This window comes from Mus caroli, chromosome 12, assembly GCF_900094665.2.
Source record: "Mus caroli chromosome 12, CAROLI_EIJ_v1.1, whole genome shotgun sequence".
NCBI classification, from domain to species: domain Eukaryota; kingdom Metazoa; phylum Chordata; class Mammalia; order Rodentia; family Muridae; genus Mus; species Mus caroli.
The window spans coordinates 26,098,289-26,116,323 of record NC_034581.1 but is presented as its reverse complement, the minus strand read 5'-3'; the positions used below and the strand labels follow the sequence as shown (position 1 = coordinate 26,116,323).

The window sequence follows — 18,035 nt, the reverse complement described above, 5'->3', positions numbered from 1 at the left end:
TTTGCATGTTCCAGGCTGTCATCCCCAGTCTGTGCCTGACAAGGCCTGCCGGGGTCTATTGGAAATGTGCACAACCGCATAACGCCTTCCTTCTCCATTCCTCATGTCCGAAAGCAGAAGGCTGGAGCTAGAGCTGCTCACTGTTCTGAGTGGAATTCATATTAGCCTCCCACTGTCTATTCAGCGTGGCTCTGCTCTCAGCCCACTGCTTGCACACAGGTCCTCATGTGTGTATATGTGCACATGCATGCATATATGCACACACAGGCATACAAACATTCACAAACACATGTAGACTTTTATACACTTCTTTGACTGAAGCAAAGCACACAGGCATTACTACTGATGTGCAGAACTGGGTGAATAGTAATTGGTAACATCATGTCCTTCATTAGCAGGTGAGAAGGGCAGGTGGATCTGCGTCTCTGCACTCTGGAAGGGCCTGTGTTCATTGCTGAAGGACACCTGGGTATAACACCATCTGAACCCCTATTTAGAGGATGTCCTGTCCTCTAGGGCATACTACTGTGTAGCATACTCTCAGGACTGCTGAGACAAAGACAACGTTAAATACTATGTCTCCATTTTTTTTTAATCAGACTATTGCCATGTCAAGTATGCATGAAGGTGAGCTGGGGCTGGAATGTCCAGCTCAGTGCCATCTAGAGAAGTTCTAGTCCCTATATATGCTGGCAATGAGCAAGCTACACAAATCAAGAAAAGATGAACCTCCCTCGTCACTCAGTATAATTCCTTATGGCCTGAGGAATGCAGGCCATGCTCAGAGCAGTGCAAACAGTTGCCTAAGCCATAATCCCCTCTCTCTGCCTTGATCTGCAGAGAGAAGCTAGGGAGATAGTAAGGGCTGATGATGTAGCACACGACTGTAAAGAACGTGTCCAGCGGACAGTGCTGGCTTTTCCACCTTAGTGAGTTCCAATAGCTTTACACCTCACATGCAGTAATAAGGTGTGTGCTCCTGACTCTCAGTGACCAACTGTACTGACCACACATAGCTGGGCTATGGCTGTACCCATAAGTGTCACAGAAACTAAATCACTAACTTCACGTATAAGCAATTGTCAAGTTGCTGCAACCATCTACAGGTTAATCTTGGGATTTACCAATGTAGGTCAGGACTGTGGGGAAGCCAGAGGTCCTTCTCATGGAAGCTGTGGCCAATGGGAAGGTGATCATGGAGCAGAGGGAAATGTCCTCCACAGGCTCATGCATTTAACCAGTGCCTTTTCATGTCTTGCTGCTATGTGGGGAGGTTTTTGGAACCTAGGGATGGTGGCCTAGCTAGCAGAATGATTTGGTTCTGAGTTCTCTGCTTCCAGATACACTAACATGTGCCGAGCTGGTGTGTCTTGCTACCCCTACCACTGATGGAGATGACTTGGTCATCATGCCTTCCTCATCAAGCTAGACTGAAGGATCTGAAACCCTGAGCTAAAATAAGACTTTCCTTCCTTTAGATGTTTCTGTCAGGTTTTGGTCACAGCAGTGAGAAAAATAATAAAAAATTATACTGAGTAAGCAGTCGTGGTGCTGTGATAAACCTGTCTATGTGATTGTTAGGGTTTTGGATTAGTCTGTGGAAGGAACCATAGACTACAGGAGCCCTAGAACGCTGTAATCAGGCTTACAGGCCCATTCCAGTGGGAGTATGGATCAGAATACAAATGCATGCAGCAAGCACATTGCTCGGGTTTCAGATGGGAGCGAAGAGGCTGCTGGGAAGGTATTCTAGCTAAGGATTTGTTTCCTTTCTGTCCATGTCCTGACAATTTGAGTGAGGCTGAATTCCAGAGGAATGGACTAAATTATTCAGAAGAAGAAATTTCCAGATATATTTCCACTTAGGCTGCAGCATGGATGTTCCTTGATTTTTAGCCAGATTTATGGAGAGTGTCAGGGTTGAAAAGTAGAACAGAATGATGTAAAGAAATGTCCTGAATTATTTCTAGTTAAGTTACACAACAACTTGGATGTTTCAAGGTAAGCTGCATTTGGGGAGAAGAGAAAATGGCTGACAGAAAAGGGCTGGCCACCAGGGTGTTCCACCACAGATGTACATGGGCCTTTCCATGATACAACAGTATAGAGTTAAAAACAAAACAAAACCATCAAAGGACTAGACGGTTTGTGTAGGGGTTTTCTATACAGACATAAACATGTTTAAGGAAGGGAAATGGAAGGAGAGGATGAGCCATATTTGTAGTCTAAAGTGATGGAGCTGAACAAAACTGTTGCCATAGGGCTGGCTTGATGGGTCCTTGGAAACCAGATGGAATGGAGGCAGCACACAGGATCCTCAGATGGGTAGATTTCTGGGTAGCTGTCTTTATCCCTAAACATCAGAATCTCTGGGTCATTGATTTTTTTAATGTTCATACCTAGGCCCTCATCTTGACAACTGTGATACCATGGGCGTGAATTGGGAAGACAACTCTACTACAGCCAAAAAAAAAAAAAAAAAAAAAAGGCACCATTGGTGGTCCTTGTGTCTGTAGTTACAGAACCTCTTGGAAAGGGCAAGTCTAGGGTCAGCAGCCCACTCCTAGCTAGCAGAAGCAGGTATCTCAGCTCTTTCACTCCCTCAGGACACAGGCACACGGGCAAAGCTCCAAACACACAGTCTATGGCTTAAGAACAGAAGGTGACATTTGGAGCCAAAGCTTGGTCAGCAATCTCTGAGGCTCTGCCTGGTGTCAGATCTTTAGGCCACCAGGTTATCTTAATGTCATTTGTTTGGAGCAAGAGTGTTGAATCAGCAAAAGGGAAGCAGGGTGAGAACACACAGATAAACTTGCGTGGTCATGCCCTTGTCAATCTTCCATGGGACAAACGGCAGAGCCACAGCTCTGTGAACAGTCTGCTCTTCCTACCCTCTTTCTGAGCACACAGACATTTACAGCAGCCAGGTCCCCTGTATGGCCTGGGATCTGACATCTGAGGAAGAGAGGGCTAAAGTTGGCCATCCTGTACCATCTCTGTGTCCCCCGACCCCAAGAAACCTACACCATCCTCCCATGGCCCCAACATTCTACACCATTACCCCAGCCCCCAATATGACTTGTACCATCCTACATCCCCATAGGCGTCCCATCCAGAAGAGTTAGTAATACACCACTTTAAAGCAGAGCCGTTCATGAGCCTTGCTTGTGGGTAGGCGCATTCTTGTCCACAAGTCCTCATACCAGGATCACATTGAGTAACGTTTTTCCCCATTTACCAGACACCAGTGTGTAAATGCAGCAGTGTAGCTGAGGAAAAGCTTGTTCTGACAACTCATCTGTGGCTGATCATGAGTGCCAGATGCCATGACCACGGACGTCTGTCCATCCTGCAAGATGCTTTCCTCGTCCTCTGCTAATGAGGGGAGGCGGCTTGTTGGTGTTTCCACAAGGAGCCTCTGGGAGAAAGGTAGGCATCTCTCCAGGGAAATTAGGAGCAGAGTTCACAAGACTCTATCCACAGGAAGACTCAGCTTGATGTAATAACAAAATATTTACTTGAATGTTTGAGAAACACATTTAAAAAGAAAAATTAATATTAAGATTCACTAGTGATCTTATGGTCTATATTATGATACTGTTAGAATGGAGTATATGAATCATACAACATATATACATGTACATACAAAAGCAGCGATGTGCCCACTTATAGATGCTCATAAGTTCATGCTACAGATTCACTTCATACCACATGCATACGCACAATCACATATACATGACAAAAGATGTGCATACCTATACATGCTTGCTTCCACTATTCATGGACAGCAATCATGCATGAAAACATCACATGCCCCACAAACATATAACACATATCTTATATGCACACACATATGCTTGCATACATGAAGTCCATTTATACACTCACAAACTACGTTTTGAGTCTTTTGAAAGCAGGTTGCCCAAATCATAACAACTTAAACGTAAATACTTCAATATTCGTCCTTTAAGGGGAAAAAACCCTGTATTTTCCTACATAATATATGGATTACTTTAAACAGAAAAATTGTGTGTGTGTGTGTGTATATATATATATATATATATATATATATTTGATGGTATATATATATATATTTGATGGTCGATATTTATAGCTCCCCACTTGTCCATCCATAGCTAATTTAATAAGTTAGTTATAACTAATATACAAGCCTCTGGCCCCTTTAGTGTTCTCAGGAATTTTTGCCATTACTATTGCTACTCTTCCATTCCACAGCTATTTCTCGAGCGTTATATTTAAAACCACTTTACTTAAATAAGTTGAGACTCTGCCCTTAAGATTATCACTCTATTATCAAGTAAATGAATAGTGTAATATGTAATCTCTTAATGAAGATTTTGTAAATTAAGTTGTAATTTAGAATTTTAGGGGCTGGAATGTTTGTGAGATGTGAGAGCTACAGGGAAGGCAGGCACACAAATGTGTTGTTAGCCAAGATGATGTCTTCTGTCCTTTTATTTATTCTCTGCTCCTCCCTCCTTCCCTCCCTCCCTCCCTCCCTCCTGCCCTGTTACCCGTCCTTCTTCCTTCCTCTTTCTTCTCTTCTTCCCTTTCTTTTTCCTTCACTCCTCTCTCCCTCCACTCTTTCACCTTCCCTTTCTTTTCCTCCTATCCTTCCTTCTTTCTCCCTCTCTCCTCCCTCCCTTCCCAGACTTCTCCATCTTTCTTATCCCTTGTGGCTATCACCACCATACCTTGAATTGTTTTCCTTATTTCCTAACTCAGATTTTAACCGTTCAAATCAACTAGAGTCTGTGCATCAACAATCAGTGTCAAATGGGATTCCAAAAACATCCCTGTGGCCTGATGTCCAGGGAACAACTGTGACCTGCTTTTCATGGCCAGAGCTCAAGTCCAAACACCTCATTCAGGAGCTTCTGGTCTCTACCGGTAAAGTTGAACTGCTTATATCTATCAACTCAGAGTGACTAAGGGGCACGTTAGGGACTTACTTTAAAATACTTCTGGGTTACTTATAAAGTTTGTTTTGACTAAGAAAGACATTTGCATGTTTCAAACGTAAAAAAGCAAGTGATGAATGAATGAAGAAAAATAATGAGAAATTTCTCGCTGGATTCTGAATTATCTGCAGAAGCACACACAAACATTTCTACTGGCTTCTTGTCATCCCTAGATGCTTTATGCAAATATAAGCAAATGTACACATGTGTGCAGCCAGAGCCTTCCTTCTCTTCTGCATCTTGCATTTTTCTTTGACAAAATGTCCTTGAAATCCTCCTGCAGTGGCTCACGGAGCACCACTTCATTTTTGACACAGCTGTGAAGTGAAGGCACTCTGATTGGAAAAGCTGAGCACACAGCACGGATATAAATCAGTGTGGCTCTGCCTCAGTCTTTTATGGTAAAGCCAGTGAGTCTTGGTTCTTCATGAATAGTAATGAGAGGGCCTGGGCTGTGTGCAGCCATGGAGCTACATGAATCAGGCACTGCTGTGTCGAATGATACCAGCCCTGTGACATGGTACCTTCCCACTACTTCAAACACAAAACGGATGAGAATGATCCTTTATCCTAGGTCTCCCGAGCTCACACCTCCATCTTTATTATATACCTCTGCCCTCGCTGAGACCTTCTGTGGCTCCTGCTGGATTCTGTCCAGCGGACTCTCCCTCATCCCTATCTCTCAGCGTAGCTCCCACATCCCTGATTCCCTAGCACTTGCCTAGATGATGGGGAATCTAAGTAATTGGCCAGAAGAGTCTTCTAAGAAGCTTCCACTGATGCGATTTCTCCTGCTTTGGTGCCACACTGCAACTGCCACTTCAGCTGCTCCACTTTTCTTTCTATGGTGTGTTTAGTTTTTGAATATATACATGAAAGGATACCCCCACCCCCAAATTCAACAGTTCAACACCAATAGCTCTCCAGCAGAATTATAGTTCCATTTCCCCATCTAGTATCTGGTATGCAGTGCTGGCTTGAAGACACCAAATGAATGTATAGCATACATTTGTGTGTAGGAGAGACATGGAATAATTTATCTAGAGATGTTTTATTGTAGAAGAAGAGAAGCATCTATCTAATTTTGCTATAGGCAAACTTCTTTCTCTTCCTGTACGGCTACAAGAAGCAATGAGTTAAGAAGCTGAAGAAATAGGGAACCTGCAATCAGTGGATCATCATGTGTGGATCTCAGGATGCGCACTGTGTTAAGTGCTCAAGGCCAAGATTAGAAAAGATGATGCTTCCAGGAGGCTGCAGGGGAAGGGTATTGCAGAGAAGGCTGGGAGTAAGAAGTGTGGCTCCTTTGACCTTTGGCCCCTAGCTACAGACACTGATGACAAAGGCAGTTAAGAAGATATGCATCCTGCTATTCACATGAGTAATATTTACCAGTGGTCATCCTGACAGCTCCTCCTAGTGTGAAATTCATAGTAGCATCTGTCTTACTGTAAAGTCATCCATTCATTGCTGAGATCAACCACCCACATGCCATACAGAGCAAGCCACGGACTAAGAGCTGGAGCACAGATAAGCCCTGTCTTTCCCTGCAGGAGCTTCAAGCTCTGTACAGGTCTCCTTGGTCTGAGAACATAGATATAACAAAAGCAAGACAGAGTGTGAGGTCTGGCATGGGGTACTCACTCCACCAGCAGGCCTCCCCTAAGCTGCTTCTTTGTAAAAGCTATGGGGACCAGATCCACCTTCCTAGCAGTCTTGTAAGAGCTCGAGGCACCAGGTGGTGACCCACTCCAGGTGGTGATGGAGAAGGTTGGTTCTCCTCCATCTACCCTCATCTCAAGCACAGCACAAAGGCCAGGACTGGGTACCACCTTCGGTGTCTCATGAATCAACACCATGCTCTCTAGACTTTATCTCCATCGCTGACAATAAATGATGATTACCCTTTAGTGGATGGGGGAATCTGAGACTCAAATTCTATGAGGTGAAGGCAGTGGTACTTGTCCCTTGGTCTGACCTCTTGGGATATGCTGCCCTTCTGTCTTCAGCCACCTATGCTGCCCTGTGTCTGGAAGCCCATTCTTCCTGAAGTGGAGTGACATCGGTGTTCCCTGAAGGTTGTTCCCTCGCTCATGCATGGAGTTACAAAATAATACAGAATATGTTGCATGCATGGGGAGTTAGCTGCCGATCTATGTTTCCACTAAAAATCTGTGCTTCAAATTCTTATCTTCAATAAAGTAGCCTTTGAAAATGTCTATGGTATCCTATCGAGTGATTCCTGAAATTAACCCTTTTAGAAAACTTGTGATACAGGAGAATTTGAAAATAACTATCTTTTGTGACTAGTGTTTTATTGTCTTTGTATCTTTCTGTTTGTTTTCCTATTACATAGTATTTGGGAAAACAGGCCAAGTGCATTCTGTTATAGCGAGGCATGGGATGCTGCCCTGCACAGTAGCTCCAGCACTGTCCCAGAGACACGGGCACAGGTGTTGCCAGTTTTCTAGGCTTGTTCTCTTTTTCAGTGCTGTGTGAGGTCTGTGTAGCCATCTCCTCCCTGGGTGTCAGAGTCACAGGACTGGCTTCACTTGGTGTGAGGGTTAATCCTTACTGTTGAATAAGAAGATTTGGCATCACCTAGGAGAGACATGCCCCTGGGGCCTGTCTGTGAGGATGTTTCCAGAGAGATTTAACTGTGGAAGGAGGATATACCAGGGTTTCAACTTGAACAGGGAGAAAGAGAAAGCCAGCTGAACACCTTCGATCTTTGCTTCCTGACTGCAGATGGAATATGACTTGCCCTCCATGCCTTCTCCCTTCATGTCTAGCCTGTGTTCTTCTGAACTGTGATAAAAATGAAACACTCTCTTGCTTTTCAGTCAGTCATTTTCACAGCAGTGAGCCATGCACCTGGGGGATCTCAAGGTGGTTGGCAGAGTGGTGTTGCCATGGAAATACTAGAAACTCCTCAGTGAATTTCGTAGGCTTCCTGGGGCCCACTTGATCACAACAGACTGTAGGCTATACAGCAGCTACTGGCTCAGGCTGGGTCCTGAGTTGCATCCTTTCACAAGAGCAAACTCTTGATGGGCATGCCCCCAACATGTCTTTCTGTGGAGTCTGTAAGGAAGACTAGCATGGGGCTCCCATCTCAGAAACCAACAGGATTACTAGCATTCCTGACATCCCATCCTTGCCATCTGTAATCATTTTGCAAAGAGAGTTTTCTTGGGATCAGCCCTGTCTGATTGGTCTAGTATTGTCTGTGGTTCATTTTTGAATGATGGCAGTGACTCCTGGCCTCAGAGTCTCTGCAGTTATAACCCCTAAAATGTTTACTCTTCACTTCTGCTACTTTATTTTCTATCATTAGAGCAAACAGCCAACATGTCAACTCCATAAGAACAGAAAGGTTTATTTTAACTCACAGTCTGGAGGTGTCAGTCTGTGACTAATTGGCCCGTCGCTTTGGCTCTATAGTTTGGTAGCATGTCATGGAAGAGAAAGTCTGTTTACCACACAGCCTGAACATACTAGAGAAAGAGGATGGTCTTGGGTTTTTCTCTCCCAGTAAGGACATACACTTGTAGTAACATGCTTACTATTCAGGTAGAGTATGTAAATTACCCATATACACATACAGGTGAATGCCACCTCAGACAGAGTTTCACAGAAGTGGAAATGGCACACACACACACACATACACACACACACACACACACACAGTCTCTGAACACTTCAACACACATTTATACTCAATGGACCTGTTTATATTGTTCATTCCTAGTGGTCCAGCTGATGAAAGGTCTAACTTCCTAGTACACATGGGTCTTTGGGAGCCATTTAAGATCTGAGCCATAGCCTCGGCACCTAAGCAGCACATAATGCCACCCTGAGCTATGGCACAATTATCTCCAGACTGTGATCTAGTCCGTGGCCATATAAGCACCAACATTTTGTTTCTGCACTGGAGGGAGGATCACCATAACTCTAAGGCCAGTCTAGACTACAGGAGTGGGAATCCCTTCTCAAAAGACCAAGGCAACCAAATACACAAAATCACCTCACCCTAAAGTCACAGTGTAACTGGCAGTGTCTTCTGCCCTTTCTGAAATTTCACCTTCAGTCACCATCAAAGCCAGCATGAGACATAGCTCACAAGTATTGAGGACCGGATGGCATCATCCATGTGAAATGCATGTATTTGTGTCTTTGACTATCATTGTTTTCTGGCTGGATCTGGAAGCCAGGAGCCCTCACACCCAGAACAGTCTGCTAACACATGCTTAACGAATCACATGAAGTCATAGAGAAAGTCATGAGAACAAGGGACGAAGAGATTAGACATTTTACCTTCTTTAAGCAAATTCAACTTGCTCAACCAACATATAAACATAGGCATACATATATCACACATACACATGTATATACATATACACACATATGCATATACACATATACATACATATACATACATATACATAGACACATACACATAGGCATACACACATATACATAGACACATACATATACATACATATACATAGACATATATACATATGCATATACACATATAAATATACACATATGCATACATATACATAGACACACACATATACATACATATACATATGCATATATACATGTATATGTGTATGTATATACATGCAAGATATATCTTGCAGAATCAAAAGGCTGCCATGGTTGAGATCTTATAGAAGGCCAAGTTCTTCAGCACATACATGGATTGCTTTTTCAAAACTAGTTGCTACCTCTTCATTTTTTGATGCTTGTTCACTTTCCAGGAGGTTTGTATCGGACACTTTTAATTAAACTGCATTGATAATCTTCACTCACCTGGAAACATTTATTCAATGTTAAAAATACCAATTCAATACAGGCTCATTAAAATATTACTTTGGTAGAAAGTAGTCCACTAAGCAGTCTCATCACTAAAACTCAATGAGATCTGGAAAAACCAGGAAGCCTGTATGTGTGAAACCTAAAGTCCAGGAATGTAACTGAAAGTATGAGGTAACACTAAACCTGAGTAGGGTCTGTTGTTGTCTGTGTATTTTTTTTTAACTGCAAGGAAATGTACAATTAAGCCTAATGCCTTTCCCAAGCTGAACCAATGAGCACAGTGGGTTTCTTCAGGGGAAATGAGTAGGGTGTAGAAGGGAAAATAATGGGAACAACCGTGACCTATTACTGCAGTTCACAATGCTCTTAAGACAGCAGCCCCACCAGGCTGTGGCATATGGGAGTCAATAGCAGCCTCTCATTTCCACAGAGTGGGATGGAGTTCCATTACCAGACAGGCAAATGGGATAGTTGGCAGACAAACAAATTACTATTGCACTGTGAACCTGAACATTCAGACCAGAGCTTCCCACCCAGAGAATCCCGAACAACTGACATTTTACCAGCCTTTCCCTTTCTCGGAGAGAGCTTCATGCACTCAGGAGGAGAGTAGCAGAGGCTTCGAAGCCAGGGAACTGCACACACCCACAGGCTGAGCTTTGGTCTGTTCTGAGGTCTGGGTCACGTTATGGTCACCCAGTTCTCTAGCTCTGACACCTAGCAGCAATCCCCTAGTAGTATTTTTTTGCAGCCATCCCACCAGATCAGACCAGAATCCCCTCTAGACCAGAATTTGTGAACTCAAAATACGGCCTCTTCTGCTTTGAGTATAGAACCTGTTTGCAGAACACGTGATGGTTTCAAAGGAAACACAGTCCCATTCTCTCACAATCGTAGCCCAATAGTGAGTCACAACACCTTCAGGGCGCCATGTGTCCCCATCATGTCACCCATGTGTAACCGGTATCAAGAACAACAGAGCACCCGCGAATTAAACAGCAGATGCTCTGTAACTATGAAGTGGTTGTGTGAGGAAATGGATGGTGTAATGTCTGCCCCCACATACTTTGAGGGGTGACCCACAGCATCAAATAGGAAAGGACTTGGTACCTGAGTTCACTCTCTGGGTCCTCTTTGGACCAGCACTGCTGGATCCCTCCACAGGACTTGGAGATGCTAGCTAGATGTTCTCACCAATTCCTCCTAGTGTTCTTTTCCTAAGGGACAGAACAATAAGGACACAGTTAGTGACAAGAGGCAAAGGCAGGCTGACTGTGCCTCACAGTTAAAACAGCTGTGTTTAAAGACAGCCATCCACGTGCTAAGAAGGTGTTGTCCAGAATTCTTGATTTCATGGTTCAGTGTGTAAAAGGCACTCACCGTCAAACCTGATGAGCACAGTTAGATACCCAGGAGAGAACGGACTTCCACAAGTTGTTCTCTGACATCCATAGTACACCCCTCCTTCCCCTACCACACACACAGATAAACAAACAAACAAATAAATAAACATGAAAAATAATTTAGTTTCCAGGTGGTGGTGTCCCCCCACAAATAAATACATAAACAAGCAAGCAAGCAAACAAACAAACAAATGTAAAAAAACCATTTAGTTGCCAGGTGGTGGTGGCACACACCTTTAATTCCAGCACTCAGGAGGCAGAGGCAGGCAGATTTCTCACTTTGAGGCCAGCCTGGGCTACAGAGTGAGTTCCAGGCCAGTCTGGACTACACAGAGAAACCCTGTCTCCAAAAACCAAAAACCAAACCAAATCAAACCAAACAAACACACAACAATTTAGTTAATTCACTTTGAAATCGGAGTTATTTGCCAATTTTAAATGCATGCCCTATTTGAGACTAAAACTAAGTGCATATAATAACACTTAGATTGACCAACTCCAGGCAGTCTGTACATCATTATCTTCCTCACTACTTTAATGAAATCAGGAAGCCATGCAGTAGGTGAGAAATATTTTATATGTTAATTTCATAGAAACTGGGTTTTTTGCTCATACAAAATACAGTTTGGCAATGCCCAGGGGACTTCCACATGTCACCCTGCTTTATCTTTTACATAACAAACAAAAGAAATTATCTTCATGAGTAGAAATTTAGAATGTTTTATTAACAATATTGCCATGGTTCTGATTTTTAAATACCTAAATTATTTCAAAGGATACCATCAAAGAAAGAATGCATTTAAAAAATGAGAGAAAACTTGAGACTCAGATGGAAAGAGCTAGAGAGCTAGGTGCCTGGCTGTTGAAACCATTGTCTCTGATGCTAAGCTCCAATTCAGAGGCCTCATTAAATCCAGTCTATGGCAATAACAGCCGAGGTGTTAATGGGTGGCAGTGAAGTGTGGCAGGGAATGAAGAGACCCTCAGGGCTCTCCAGTTTACATCAGCCACACGCAGCAGCGTTACCATAAATCCTCTAAAAGACACTACGCTCCACTTCTCACAGGCTACCTGGAGATAAGTCAGCATTCAGAGTGCTCAGCCAGGGGACGGAGAGGCCAACACCAGGCTCCTACATAATGCACATGGTCTGCAAAGCCCTGCTAGAGCAGATTCTCCTGCTTTCCCTAGTGGGAGCACAGTAAACAAACAGGCAGAGGACAGAGCACTCTGGAGATATCCCAGGGGGTTCAGAAATCTTCCTGTTCCCCACCAACCAAATCAGGCTGAAAACTGGAAAAATAAATGGTGTTGGTATTCTGCTTCTAAGTCTAGAACCATTTGTCTGCCACATCCTGTGACATTCTTCAATGTGTTAAGGTTTTAGTACGTGACTGTGGATTTCTCTAATCTATAGGACCTAACACTCTTATGCATGCACACAAGCACAGAGGCTTACATATTCCCAATCAAGAACATGCTCTCTCATACATATATATCTCTCTTATACATATATATACCGACATACTCTCATATACACAGCTACATGCATACTATAACATATACACACACACACACATATACTCATACACACATATCTCTATATCTATACCTATGCTCAAATGCATGTATGCTTAATTATGGACACACATGTGAATAATTCACACACATATGCAAATGCATGCTCACATACACAACCATGAACACACATGCACATTCATTCCCACAAATGCATGCACTCACCACATATCACACATGCATTCACTTACATGTATAGTCCTGCACACACTCATATATATATATGGAGTACATTTGCTCATGTAACTTTTACATGACAGTGGCAAATGTCCTAATTGCTATCAGTCAGCCCTCCGTTCTAGGAGCCAGCTATTCAGGTAATCCTCCAGATTAATACCTTTTCCATCCTTGGACACTGACCACTGCAGCTCAGAATCCAAAGCCTCCGTCTTGCAAGACAAGAGGGGTCAGAGTACAGAACCCCCTGATTCATGCTGCTGGCTCTCTGCAGCTGAAGGCTTATCTCTGCCATTGGGCTTCTTTTAACTTCTGTGCAACTGGCACCTGATCTCAAGGTCAGAATATGGAGAGGCATTGAGCACACAAATTCGAGGTCCCTGACTTTTAAATGGTAGCACTGTTCTTTTCACAGATGTTATGGGGTCACAGGGCCTAGCTGACCCCACACACAGTTACATTCATACCATTGCATATATAAAAACATATCCATACACACATATCTATATATCTATATCTATGCAATCAGCAGTGATAGGACACCTTCTGAACAACAGAACCACTGATGTTCACCTTCTCTGCCCAACCCTCATGATGCTGGGATACATTTAAAATTGATCCTTTAGCACCTGTTAGTTAGGGTTACTGTTGCTGTGGTGAAACACCAGGACCAAAGCAACGTGGGAAAGAAAGAATTTATTAAGCTTGTTTTCATATCACTGTTCAGAAAGGAAGTCAGAACAGAAACTCAAGCAGGACAGGAACCTGGAGGCAGGGGCTGATGCAGAGCCCAAGGAGGGGTGCTGCTTACTGGCTTGCTCCTTATGGCTTGCTTAGCCTGCTTTCTTACAGAACCCAGGACCACCTGTCCAGAAATGGCATGACCCATAATGAGCTGGGCTCTTCTCCATAAATCACAATTTAAGAAAATTCTCTCCATGCTTGCCTATAGCTGGATCTTATGGAGGCACTTTCTCAGCTGAAGCTCTCTTCTCTCTGATGCTTGTATCATGTTGACATAAAACTACCACTATAGCACCCCAGACTTTTTCAAAGACTTCCCAATGCCCCATGGTGTACTTGACACAAATAGCCTTTCTGCAGGAAGCTGAGTGACTGATTTGAGGCAGTTCTTCTGTTTAGTTGCCTTGGGCACATTGGATGCCCTTAGCACTGGTTGATGGCATCAGGAAATGCTCCAGAATGCTTTCTGCCTCGCCATGCTTCTAAAGGGGCCCTGCTAATGGCAGGAATGATGAGGCTCTCCCAATTTCAGGCCTGGGAGGTGTTCCCTGCATGGTCTCCACTCCTGGGGCCAGCACTTGACTTTGTGCACCTTCAACCCTGCAGGCCTGACTTGTCTGAGGTTTCTCAGGGCACAAATGTCTTTTGTATAAGAGGCTTCCACTGTGAGAAAGTGCATGTAGGCTACCTTCATGGCTCCACTTTCATTCCAGTGGAAATTATTTTAGCTTTTATAGTGTTTTTGGTTTTTGTTTTTTTTGTTTTTTTTTTTCTTGATTGTAGGAGCCAGAAGGGTAAAGGACACCTGCCCACAGAATCAACACACCTGGGCTCATAGGGGCTCATTGAGACTGAACCAACAATTAGGGGGCCTGCATGGCCCTAACTTAGGCCTTCTTCATATATGTTACAGTTATATAGCTTGGTCATTTGGTGGGACTCCTAATGCAGGGAGCAGGGACTCTTTCTGACTCTTTTGCCTGCTTTTTGGACCCTCGTCCTCCTGCTGGGCTGTCTCATCCATCCTTGATATGAGTGGAAGTGCCCAGTCTTATTGTAACTTGATATGCTGTGTTTGGTTGATATCCCCAGAGGCCTTCCCTTTTCTGGGGATAAATGGAGGGGGAGTGGATGGGAAGGGAGCTGGAGGGAGGGGAGGGATGGGAAGAGAGCTGCGGGGAGGGACTGGGAGGAGAGGAGGGAGGAGAGGCCGTGGTCAGGATGTAATATATGAAAGAATAAATTACTAAGAAAAAATTAAAATTTTCCTTTTTCAGCGTTCTGTATGAGCCTAGGCTAAAACATGAGGGACATGTTTTGACAGTATGTCTTCCTCAGGCCTGCAAAGCTGAACAGTAAGATCCAGGCAACTGTCTGCCAGTCCTCGTGCAGCAGAGGGAGGAGTAGACGCCTGGGCTGGGGTGGAGTTAATAATGAGACCCCGTGAGACACAGCCCAAGGACTCTGTCCTGAGCAGGGTTGGCTTTCCTAGACTGGTGTCTCCGCACCATCTGGAGCTGAAAGGCAATTTCCAACAGGACTTCCTTATAGTTTAGTGGTCACGTCTGGAGTCCAGATGGTGGCGAGGAAGCAGTGCGTCCCAGCTGCCTGTGGGAATGAACATCCCTATGACTTGCATACACATCCCTGCCTCCTCTCCCCGTGTTTCTACTGATGGAAGGACCACACTCTAGGGCGTGATGAAGGACCTATGCTAATAATTCATGGGAACTCTCTGGTTCACCATCTTCCCTGCTGGAATAGGGTTGTGTTTCCCTTCATGCCAAGTTAGCCATATGTTCGGAGCCCCACTCCCATGCTTACGTACACACTGTTTCAGAACAGCTTGTGAGATGATAATTCAATTTCTTACGTCTATGAAATTCAAAGTATGTCCACTTCCAGATTTTCAAAAGAGAGAGGAAGGAACCTTTACAGAAAATAAAGACTATAATAAGACAGGAAGGCACATTACAACAGACTATGAGACGGCATCTTAAAGAGAGACAGCAGGACATCAGAAAAGGGAGGGTGAGGGCAAGACTTTTCTTTCTGTGTTTAAAGGTATCTGATTAGAGTCCAAATCAATTACAGTTTTGATCATAGAATCCAATATTTTGTGTGTTGGTATGCATCTGGGCAGTTCTGAGAGTCCAAATCTCCTTGCCATGTGCAGATTTTCCTATCACATTGCTCAAGTTTCATTCCTGATACTGTTAACAAAACACTGGACAAAAGCAACTTAGGGGCAGAAAAGTAAACCTTTTCCCTTCAGCTCACACTCCATGCTGGAGCGCATCATGGCAAGGAGTTCACAGTGACAGGGGCTTGAAGCGCCCAGTCACAGCCATGAGAGGAGAGAGCGAATGAGCTCAACGTGCCTGTCTCTCCTAACTTCACTTTCTCTTTCTTCAGTCCAGGACGCAGTCCTTGGAACACGGTCCAGGGGCTAGGAATTCAGTTGTGTGAGAGGAATTCCGTGTGATGGTCAGAACATTCCAAACAACAAAACCAAACAACAACAACAGCAACAAAACCATGACAACAAACAAACACATAACCACAACAAGACAAGGCTCTTGTAACCTCAGTTTCTTCTAAACAGAATTATCCTTCGAATGTGTTTGTAAACTTCTTCCATGTGTATTGGATATGAGCAAGTTTACTTCAGATTATTCATTATTGCTTGCTATTTTTGTTCAATTAAATGTTTAAACTGTCCTTTATATGCCTCTATGAAAAAAGCATGTTTTGCCACATGTGGCGTGCTCTTGTGATTATATACAGTTAGAACTCATAAACACTTGTGTGATTGCTCTTAACCCTCCAAGTGTGAATTGTCTGAGCCTCTGAATAAAGTTGGCTATTACATGAGACTTTAGTCGGCCTCATTTATCAGCTCCATCAGGTCCCATAAGCTCTACTGGTGACAGTCATGAAATGGTGCTCTCAACATTCTAGGTAGGTCTTTCTAACTCAATTAATCCAGTTAGGAAAATCTCTTAAAAACATGCCCACAGGACAACCTAATCCACACGATTCCTTACCTGGGCTTTCTTCAAAGGCAATTCTAGATTATATTAAGTTGAGTAAACTTAGCGTATCACAAGAATCTCCCTAGACCCTGGGTAGGATTGGTGCCGATAATGAAACCATGATTTAATCAGGGAGCGTGGTTTCAATTGATAACAAGAAGGAGACCAATGCTCAAAGTTTACAATGTGGAGGTATCAATAGATAAAGACATCCTGTGTATAACCTCCAATGTATAACAAGCTTAAGATGTGTCTGTCCTTCACTTCAGACCTGTATTCATAGTCTCCATCTTGTGGTAATCTCAATCCTGATGCATAAAAGGCCTCCTGAACCCACGGGGATGTGACCAGAGCCACCAAGACTCTGACTTAGTGCCTAGGATGGGATGTTAAGGGCTTTATCCTGACTATTGGGTATGTGGAAGCAAGGGAAGTGAACTCCCAAGCGGGCTGAAGTGGATCTACATGGAATACCCTTGTCAGGAATTTGGCAGCATGTGTGCTAATTTTGAATATGCATATGCTGATTTAACAATTTTAGTTCCTAGTGTCTACCAAATATGTTTTAGTCACACGTGTGCATAAATGCATGTTAAAATTGTCATTACAGTATTGCATTTAATCAAAAATCTTGGGTGAAATGAATTGATTCGATGATTCTAGCTAAAACATGAATCTAGAATCGATCCTTGTGCATGACAAGCAAGACGACAAAACGGATGCTGCAGGGGACACAGTCTAACACTGTTGAGACACAGGACATATACCAAAGCCCGGTGCTCTACCTTGTGCTTCCATGAGTAAAACACGCATGCGCAGAGTGCCAATGAGGGTGCATATAAACCATAAGCCTACAGAAGTCATGCTCAGAAAAACGGGTGGGAATATGGAGTGGGAGAGCAACCCTACCTTGCCCTGTAGATTCTGTATAAAACTTGATTATGAAAGCAAATTCATGTGCATTTATGTCACGGACTAAAATCATGATATCATATACCCATTACTAGTTTCAAAAAGTATACATTTTGATTGCTGTAAAGAATGATAGATGAACTTAGGTTTGAAATGTATACTTCTAAAACTATTATAATTTCATGACATTTAAACCATTCACTGGCACAAGGTATAGTTTAAGGTTGGTCCTAGAGCCTATTGTTATGTACACACCAGGAAACATCACCCCAAGGAAATCACAATGAGGCTCTATTAGTGCATTATGGTGTATTTTTCCAGGTTGAATGAAATGATACAGGCAATTAAAAACATAGATAATTAAAGCTAAGAATAAT

General features: G+C 43.4%; 1 protein-coding gene across 13 annotated transcripts in view; it reads right to left on the bottom strand.

Moving 5' to 3' along the window:
- Positions 1 to 18,035, bottom strand: part of Myt1l (myelin transcription factor 1 like) — a 393,059-nt gene that overhangs the window by 268,005 nt on the left and 107,019 nt on the right. For all 13 annotated transcript variants that reach the window (XM_029484681.1, XM_029484687.1, XM_029484691.1 and 10 more), the window contains exon 3: positions 10,920 to 11,026. The gene's annotated coding sequence lies outside the window, so the exon portion shown is untranslated. The remainder of the gene's footprint in view (positions 1 to 10,919; positions 11,027 to 18,035) is intronic.